This window comes from Alligator sinensis, unplaced genomic scaffold (genome assembly GCF_000455745.1).
Source record: "Alligator sinensis unplaced genomic scaffold, ASM45574v1 scaffold250_1, whole genome shotgun sequence".
NCBI lineage: Eukaryota > Metazoa > Chordata > Crocodylia > Alligatoridae > Alligator > Alligator sinensis.
The window spans coordinates 2359249-2369569 of record NW_005841888.1 but is presented as its reverse complement, the minus strand read 5'-3'; the positions used below and the strand labels follow the sequence as shown (position 1 = coordinate 2369569).

The following is a 10321-nucleotide window of genomic DNA, read 5'->3' as shown; positions in this document are numbered from 1 at the left end:
ACTCTTTCCTACCAAGGGCAAGGGGTTGGACTCGATGGTCTGTTGAGGTTCCTTCTGACCCTAGCATCTATGAATCTATAAATGTTTAGGAGGATAAGAGTGCAAGTATTCAGACTCTTGCTAGTCTCACTGAAGGTGAAAGACAATTAATCCAGTGGTTTGAGTGGATTTATATAAGAGTTTGTCACCTTTCATTGATTTAGCACCTTCATTGGACAGTCCTGATAACATCTTCAGCTCAAAAATATACAATGTTAATTGTAACTTTCTTTTATTTGCTTCATTTTCTCATTTAGTTGCATCAGTATTTAACAGGAATTGAAATTGTGTTTCAAATGAGTCCAGACATTTCTTTACATTTTTATTACTATACCTTACATTTCCAATATAATATCAGTACTTTCTACAAACTCTTATACCTAGAGGCTGACGAGTCTATTAAGCAAGTTCATGTAGATGCTTTTCTTGAAAACTCCGGATTTTGGCACCAGTTATGTGTATAACACCAGTTGTCATAAAGTTATGGCATTTTAAGAGCAGTCACAGGTGAAGGCTTTATGTTATTTGAGATTGGTATGATTGACTTGCCATGGGAGGGCTGCTGAGCAGAGCCATGGACAGGAGCCAGTACTCTACTGGGATGGCAATGGTGGGAAGGGGGCATGTAGTTTGGAGGTGGAACAGAGGGAGATGAATGGGGAAGGCAGAGTTTGGCAAACCCAAACCCAAACCCAAGAAAATAAATATTACATATAGTGTGCTTCATTATCCAGTGAAAAAGAATTAAAATCGAGACCTAATGTGGCATAAAAGGCTTGTCTATAAAGTAACTTTGTAGATGCCATGCTAGAGAGAGAAGACATCTCTTGATTTCAATAAATCATTGGTTTGTTCATAAGCCATCATTAACTTTTTTATGTATTTGGCCTACTAGCTTGAATTGCTAAGTATGTCTTAAACAATCTTCTCTTTTTTCAGTGAATTCATGGGAATTGTAAGTTAACCACATCCGCAAGAAGAATTCACACATTAAACTTCATAGATTCATAGATTGTTAGGGGCTGGAAGGGACCTCACAGATCATCAGGTCCAGCCCCCTTGCTCTAGTCAGGAAGAAAACTGGGGTCCAGGAACCCCAACGAGGAGACTGTCCAGTCCCCTCTTGAAAACCTCCAGGGTAGGTGAATGCACCACCTCTGGAGGGAGTTTATTCCACAGTCTGGACACAATGACTGTGCAGGAGTTTTTCCTGATATTAAGCCTGAAGCGGCCTTCCAGGAGTTTGTGTCCATTGGTCCTGGTCTTCCCCAGGGGTGCCCTAGTGAACAGTTGTTCACCGAGCTCCTGATGCACTCCTCTGGTATAGTGGTAAGCTGCTATCATGTCCCCTCTCAACCTTCTCTTCTTTAGGGTAAAGAGACCAAGATCCTTCAGCCTTTTCTCATATGGCTTGCCTTGCAAGTCCCCGATGATACGGGTGGCTCTTTTCTGGACCCTCTCAAGTTTTTCCCCATTCTTATTGAAGTGTAGCACCCAGAACTGGACGCAGTACTCCAACTGCAGTCTCAACAGTGCTGAGTACAGCGGGAGAACAAACTTCCGTAGTTTTACACAAGATGCATTGGTTGATGCATGCAAGCATGTTGTTTGCCTTACTGGCCACCGCATCACACTGACGGCTCATATTCATGTGATTGTCAATCATTACCCCTAGGTCCCTTTCAGCCATGGTGCAAGTCAAGTTGTGACCACAAAACCTGTATGTATATTGAGAGTTGTTTGCCCCCAGATGGAGCACTTTACACTTGGAAGTGTTAAACTTCATCTGGTTCTAGTCTGCCCAACTCTCTAACCTGTCTAGGTCTGCCTGTATCAGCAACCTATCTTCTGGCATGGCCACACTGCCCCATAACTTGGTGTCATCCACAAACTTGGCCACCAAGCTTTTCACTCCCCCATCAAAATCATTGATAAAGATGTTGAAAAGCAGTGGTCCAAGCACGGACCCCTGAGGGACACCACTAGCCACTTTGTGCCAGGACAACATGGATCCATTCATGAGAACTGTCTGGGTCCTATCCTGTAGCCAGTTTCCCACCCACTGAACCACTGAGCAGCTGAGCCCACAACCTTCCAGTTTTCCCACAAGGATATCGTGGGATACTAGATCAAAAACCTTTTGGAAGTCTAGGTATATACTGTCTACTTTGTCCCCCATGTCCAGGTGGTGAGAGACCTGGTCATAGAAGGAGACTAAATTGGTTAGACGAGACCTACCTGTGACAAAGCCATCCTGGCTGTCATTCAGAATCTTACCTTCCACGAGCGTGTTGCACATAGATTCTTTAATGAGCTTTTCCAGAATTTTCCCTGGAATAGAGGTTCGGCTGATTGGCCTATAGTTTCCTGGGTCCTCCCTCTTCGCCTTCTTGAAGATGGGCACAATTTTGGCCCTCTTCCAATCCTCAGGGATCTCCCCCGTGCTCCACGAATTCTGAAACAGCTTTGCCAGGGGTTCCACGATTACCTCAGCCAACTCCTTCAGCACTCGCAGATTAAGTCCATCTGGTCCCGCTGACTTATAAATGTCTAGCTTTTCTAGTTGGTATTGCACCTACTCAGCATCCACAGTGGGGAAGCTGTTAGTCCCGGCATGCCGCCTATGAGCCTTATCTTGTTAGTCCCGGCATGCCCCCTATGAGCCTTATCTCGCTTCACTTTCCCCTTGGTCCAGTGAAATACCGAAGCAAAGTGAGCATTCAGGAGTTCAGTTTTGTCCTGAATGTTGGTTACCAGCTGTCCCGAGGTGTTAAGCAGGGGTCCCACACTTCCATTTGTTTTCCTTCTACTGGCTAAATACCTAAAGAAGAACTTCTTACTCTCCTTGACTCCCATGGCTAACTAAATTCAGTCACTGCCTTGGCTTTCCTGATCATTTCCTTACAAGTGCTGGCCATTAATGTATAGTCCTCCTTGAGGACTGTCCCTAGCTTTCACTATGCATACACCTCTTTTTTCTTTTTCAAGAGGACTGTAATATCCTTATTAATACAGGAGAATTTGCCAGCCCTCCTTCTACTTTTCCTCTTTTCAGGAAAGGCTTTCTTTTGTGCTTCGAGGATCATATCCTTGAGCAATGACGATTCTTTGTGCACCCCATTCACCTTCCCTTCCTGGTCCCGCATCGCCTCCCCTACTAATGCTCTGAGCCTGTCAAAGTCAGCATTCTTGAAGTCCAGGACTTCAATCCTTCTGGTTGATTTGTCAACCTTGCAGCAGATGGTGAACCTGATAATTTCATGGTTGCAATCAAGCAGGTTACCTTCAATATTCAAGCCACACACCGGATCATCTCCCTTGGCCAGGAACAAGTCTAGGAGAGCATTACCTCTGGTTGGCCCTTGCACTTCATGGGTCAGAAAGCTCCTCGCTCAGTTAGGAAACTGTGTGAATGATCTGACCTAGCTAAGTGTCCCTCACAATCTATGTCCAGGTAATTGAAGTCACCCATGACAACCAAGTTCCTTGCACATGTGGCTTCTGTCAGTTCTCAAGAGAACTCCAGATCCAGCTCCTCCCCTTGGTTTAGTGGCCTGTAGTAAATGCCTACAGTTGGCTGGTCTTACCTCGCCCCCTCCCCGCCTCCCTCCCTGCCTGTGTCTTCAGCCAGAGGGTTTCAAGCTGCTTATCTTTGGAGCAAATGGACTTCTTCCTGTATTGGAGGAACTTCTTCTATAGACTTGTTCCTGTATTGAAGGGGCTCAGATGGTCTCTGCTTAGTCTCATGGCTTTTAGCTGATGCATTCAAATGTGACAGGTATAACCTTGCACGCTGAACCAAAGCATCAGCATTCTAGCTAAAAATGTGGGAAAGTGTTGCTCAACTTGGAGCGTTGGATTTTTTTGTGTGGTATTTTAAGTGATGAATGCGAATATTTAGAGAGTAAACTCTGTACTTATGTTGTAAAAATTTAAGCTCATAATTGAAACTTGTTATTTTTAGGGTGTTCTTTATTATTAAGTATTCAGAATCAGTTGTTAAACGCAACAAATTTAGGTAATTTCTTGAGTACATTGATTTGTTTTTGTTTTTTCAATGAGGCCATCAGTATTACAATATTTACTCAAATAGAAGATGACTTTGATTATGCTTAGGGGCAACCAACATGGGTTCGTTGGAGACAGGTCCTGTCAGACTAACCTGGTGGCCTTCTATGACCAGGTCACAAAATCCTTAGATGCAGGTGTCGTGGTGGACATAGTCTTTCTGGACTTTAGGAAGGCCTTCGACACCGTCTCTCACCCCGTTCTCATTAAAAAACTAGAAGACTGTAGCGTCAATACCTAGACAGTCAGATAGGTCACTAATTGGGTGGAGGGCCCCACCCAGAGAGTGGTGGTGGACAGGTCTTATTCGACCTGGAAAGATGTGGGCAGTGGGGTTCTGCAGGGCTTGGTCCTCGGTCCTGCACTGTTCAACATAGATTTCATAGATTTCATAGACATTAGGGCTGGAAGGGACCTCGGAAGATCATCGAGTCCAGCCCCCTGCCCAAAGGGCAGGAAGTCAGCTGGGGTCATAGGATCCCAGCAAGATAAGCATCCAGTTTCATCTTGAAGGTGTTCAATGAAGGCGCTTGAACCACCTCCGGTGGCAGGCTGTTCCAGACCTTGGGGGCTCGGACAGTAAAGAAATTCTTCCTTATGTCCAGCCTGAAACGATCTTGAAGTAGTTTGTAACCATTCGACCTCGTCATCCCTTGGGGCGCTCTGGTGAACAAACGTTCCCCCAGATACTGGTGGTCACCCCTGATAAACTTGTAGGTGGCCATCAGATCACCCCTGAGCCTGCGCTTTTTCAGGCTAAAGAGCCCCAGGGCTCTCAGCCTGTCATCGTAGGGTCTGCTTCCCTGACCTCTGATCATGCGCGTGGCTCTTCTCTGGACTCTCTCAAGCTTCTCCACATCCTTTTTGAATTGTGGAGCCCAAAACTGGACACAGTACTCCAGCTGCGGCCTCACTAAGGCCGAGTACAGGGGGAGAATGACGTCCCGGGATTTGCTTGAGAACCATCTATGGATGCAAGCCAGCGTTTTGGTCACTTTACTAGCCGCCGCATCACATTGCAGGCTCATGTTCATCTTGTGGTCAACGATGACCCCCAAGTTACTACCTTATAAGCTAGATGTGAGAGTTGACAGTGGATAAATTATTCATTTACTTTGTTGAACAGTCAGAACAAGGCAGTGGAGATGCTAAAAGGGATTGAATGGTATTTAGTGATGGTGCAGAAAAGATAACAGAGCACTACTCAGCATGCTTATCTTGGGTTTGCATCAGTTTGGAAGGTGTTTCCTTCAGGGTACTGTATAAGGAAAATAAAGACCAAGTAATACATATTCTACAGTTTCAACATAGTTCTGGGTATTTTCAGTACAGTCAAATACAAGGAAAGTACATTTTTCTGGCAGTAGCCAATACTTGTCACATTAAGGACTGTCTTAGAACTAGGGATTACGTCTGCATCTGGCAGTATTTAATCTGTATGCAGTAAATTACTGTAGTCTGGGAAGACACAAAACAATTGAAGTTCTTAAAGGGTGGAAACTTATCACTGGTGAGTGTGCATCAGTTGACCTGAGCACTACCAGGAGTGACAAGAAATAACGGTCACAAGCTGGCAGAGGGTACATTCAGGCTAGATATCAGGAGGCACTATTTCACTGTCAGGGCGGCTAGGATCTGGAACCGACTTCCAAGGGAAGTGGTGCTGGCTCCTACCCCGGGGGGCTTTAAGAGGAGGCTGACTCTTTCCTGCCATGGCAGGGGTTCAGACTTGTTGATCTGCTCAGGTCCCTTCTGACCCTACCAACTATGAAACTATGAATATCTTTTCTTTAACAACTTTTATTAAGAATACAGCTTCATTATTTACATTAAAATCACTTAAATTAAGGTTAAGTACAGACAGTCAAAAAGCCCCAGGCTGAATCCATTCAACCTTTGCAAGTTAATCTAAACTGCCTAGATTGAACCAATGAGACTGTGAACAGATATTCACTTTTGATTCCAGAAAAGTAGCCATATGCCTGTAGTGGCCCAGGTCAGTTGCCAGGGGGTGCTAGAGCATGCCTCCCGGCTTGGCTGGAGCAGACAGTTGGGCCAAGGCTAGCCTGCCTTTGAGGCAGGGGAGTTGCAAAGCATCTTGGGATGCTGGGGGACTGTGAGGTAATTTGAATCTGGAAGTGATCTGTGACAGAAGATGCATAAATTTGAATCTGGAAGTGATCTGTGACAGAAGTTCAATAAATTGATTTAACCTAAATCAGTTAAATCTGATACTACATTGGGGTGGGTAAAATGTGGCCCGTGGGCTGGATGCAACCTGCCAAGCTATTCTATCCAGCCCGCAGGGCCCCTAAAAAATTCCGAAAATTAATATTTATCTGCCCTGGGCTGCCTGTCATGAAGCCCTTGATGGCTTGCCAAAACTCAGTAAGTGGCTCTCCACCCAAAATAATTTCCCGCCACTGTACTACATCCATCCAGGTTTATCTTAAACTGATTTGGGCCATTTGGAAAGCGGTTTGTGTGCACTGAACTTCTGTTGCATTACAGATTTGAATGAGTTTCTGATCACTTATACCGGTTTATGTGTAATTTCTGTCCGTATCTTCACTGTTTAATGATATTTTCTTCTCCTCTGTCCTGTCCCAGAAACAGCTGCTATTTACTTTTATTTTTAGAAACACTGGAAAAACATAATGTACTGGAGAATTTAGAGAAGAAAGTTAGCTTGAACATTTTCTAAAAAATAACTCCTTTTTTGTGAACTGCCAGACAAATGCCTTGGGGAAAATTCTATCCTCAGAATTCCTGCATCCATTTGAGGGCAGAATTTGTCTGTAGATGGACAGAGTCCTTTGATCTCTCTCCTATTCTACTTGGCACAAGTTAAAATGGGCACTTAAAATGAGAGCAGTCATTAGCTTTGGGGTGTTAAACTGCCATAAGTACCCTCTAAATGTTTTAAAGGTATGCCACTACAGTTGAGGTTTCTCTTTGATTTGTTTTGCCCTGGTCATTCATGTGTACTATATGAATGCTCTGGAGAAATAAAATGCCTTAACTTTGATTCCTCCAGCACCCCAGGATGCACAGCTGCTCTACCCCTTCCCACCCTTCAAATATCTAGAGATCTTGGCCCTGCCCCCCAGCATTCCACACTGAGTGCTTAAGTTTGCTGCCTGGTGGCTAAACTTAAGGGATACCATGCAGCCAAGGGAAGCTTGCTTCCTCCAGCTGCATGGCCTCCCCGTGCAGGGGCTCCACGCTCATCTTAGAACTGCTGGGGCTCTATTCAAATGGAGACCATGTGGCCAAGGAAGTGTGCTTCTCCCAGCCACATGGTTTCCCTGCCTGGGAACTCCATCTCTCAGAAGCACAGAGAGATCTAACCAGGTATTTTTATTCCTCCTTTCCTACCTCCACCCCTCCATGCATCATCCACCTCATACAAGACAGTTCCTAAACACATGGACCTGACCTCTCAAGTCACCAGTAAAAGAAAGACCGCAATTTAATGTTCACTTCAGAACTAGTAGTTTGAGAGCATCAGTATATTCCATTCTGGCTGCTCCATGGGTTGTTAATTTGTACTGCCCCTTTCCAACACACACTATGAATTTTAAGTTGAATTCCTCTAACAGCTGTATTAAGTGGACTGGTATGTGGATCATAATACCATATACAGCAAAGAATTATCAATCCACTACAAGCAAAAAGTTCTGCCAGCTACCTTAAACTAAAAAAATTTACACTGGTTTATTTTAATGTAATGACAGCAAAAATATTAGGTTTGTACAAGTTCTAGTGTCCATGCCCGCCAAAAACTCATTTGAAAAAAGAGAATGCAGCATTAACATAGAGCGAGTAATTTAATATCAATAGAAACACAAGATTTAAGAGGTCTGAAAATAGCGTGATCTTCCCGTATACTAAGCAAACCTAAAATCTACAAGAACAAAAAGTAAGTTTTGTTTAGCTCTCCAAGCTACCGGTCTGTGCTCCTTGCCACCAGCATGCTGCTCTGTGGCCGCATGCATGCCCGGGGCATTTATCAGCCACATTATTGGCCACATCAGGCTGATTTCCAATGCAGTCAATTTTCTTTATATTGGTGCCGATCTGATGTATAATTAGAGCTTGTCCCCAAATCTGCAGTTCTGTCAAAAACATGACTTGTAAACAGTTTTTTTGGATGTACATTAACAAAAGTAAGAGTAGACTGATATGCTTATTTAAGCAGTTATCACATTAATAAGGAGAATTAAAATGACAGCTTATAAAACTCTCACTGTGAAGATAATTTAAATTAGGTGAAAAGGCCTGGCTAGGTGAAAGTCCAAGTTCTTCTCTTCAGAGATATGCAGATCTAGATGTTCCCCCCTCAGTATCTCTGCCTTGACTCAATTCAGTTCCAGATTGCTAGCTTCCATCCAATCCCCATGTTTATGGAACAATATTTACATTATACCAGCTGGCTTCAGAAGAGAGAGTTATATACCTGGTATCCTCAACATAACAAAGGGATTGGAGTCTATGTCCCCTAAATAACCTATTCAGTCAGCTCATATTCACATTGGAGAGGAGGAATGACAAAAATAAATCACGGTTCCAGTAAAAAAAAAAACAACAAAAAAACCCAGTATGAGATCATGAAATTAAAGTCTATATCATAGTTCTTACACGCCATTGCTTGACTTTGTACTCTTACAGTTCTTTTAACAGAGTAAATTCCATTACAAGCAACTTTTAAAAAAGCCAACTAAAAGAAAAACAAATGTCCTATTAGGTAGAACCATACTGATATGGGTATCGGCAGAACTGGGAACATTAGCTCTACTGCATAGACTTCTGTTACTCGAATCGGGGTATCTGGTGGCAGTAGTATCTTATTCTCTATGTGAAGCAACAACTAAAGGGGATTTCACAGAGGTTGGCTGACTGCAGTGATCCTGTATATCAGTCCTGGATCCCTATGCTTGCCACTTTCTCCTCCTTCCCCTTAGCATGCCTACTTCTAAAATTGTCTCCTTATTTTACTTTCTCCTCCAAACTAATCTCTCTAAACTCCTTTTAATCTCTTCTGCTGCTATTGCATGTCCCTGTCCATCCCAGCCTCTCTCTGCCCTCCTTACCTCTTTCATTTGAGTAAGCCAAGCAGCTTCATCCTCTTCCAGGCTGCTTTGGAAACACAGCCTCTCAGCTCTTAGTTCTGATGCCACCAGATAGTGGAAGAAGCTATTGCAAGAGAAAGCCTATTATGACCCACCCAATGTCCAGGACAAGAGATTTTAACAAATAAAGCAAGTAAAAAAAATCCCTTGTCCTGCACACTGGGAGGGTTTCCTCATGGCTCTGGGCTTCCCACAACAGGTTTGTCCCCCACTGTAGCCCAACAGTCTCCCATTCTGGTGCTTCTCCTCTGCGTCCTCCTCCAGTTCTGCTTGCTAGATTTTTTTGACTCCCAGTGAGCCACTCCCTTGTTAGTTTTCACACAGCTTCAGCCTCACTGGGGGCTTGCTGACAGATGCTAGGGAAGTAAAACTGGTTGAAAAGGCCCTGAGGCAGCAACCGTCTACAAAGCCCAACAGTGCTCCTAATTTTGCAGTTAGCCTGCCAAATAGCAGGAGGGCAGGGACTTAGCCTTGCACAGCTGCTCTGTTGTAATTGTCCCTATGACCACGATGACCACACAGAAAGCTAAATTGGGTCAATTTAGCCCTATTTCATTAGGGGCTTAAGTATCAGATCTAGTTCTTAGCATGGGATAAAATCTCTGTGGGTACTATCCCTGAGGTGTGGTTACATCCCTGAATCCTCTTAATTGTGGGCACAGTGTCAGTTTCTGAAAATTGAGAGAGAGCCAGAAAAAGTTTGGAAACTGCCATCTTATATCCTACAGTACAAATGTGCCTGCTTTCAAATGCATGATTACATGAAACACAGAGCATACTTGCATGTGCACTGAAGCACAATCCACAAGATAACTGTCATGGACCTGAATGCATAGAAGTCCCCAGTTGGCACTCTTCCCAGAGCCTCCATAATCCTTAAACACTCCTTCCTATTATATTTTTCCTATATAGTATATACATTTTTTCCTATTATATGTATCAAACTGCCTCTAATTTCCTAGTGTTATTCCAGAATTATATTGTTGCTCCCATTCTCTTTTCACTTTATCTCTCTCTACTTATCTAGTTACTTGTTTGCCCTTAGATTAAGTCACTTAAAGCCAGGACCATTTTTTCTTAAT

The 10321-nt window shown here is 43.7% G+C and overlaps 1 protein-coding gene across 5 annotated transcripts in view; it reads left to right on the top strand.

Annotated features, from left to right (window-relative positions):
* The window catches only part of WDR72 (WD repeat domain 72), a 241488-nt gene that overhangs the window by 112338 nt on the left and 118829 nt on the right, over positions 1-10321 (top strand). The window lies entirely within an intron of this gene.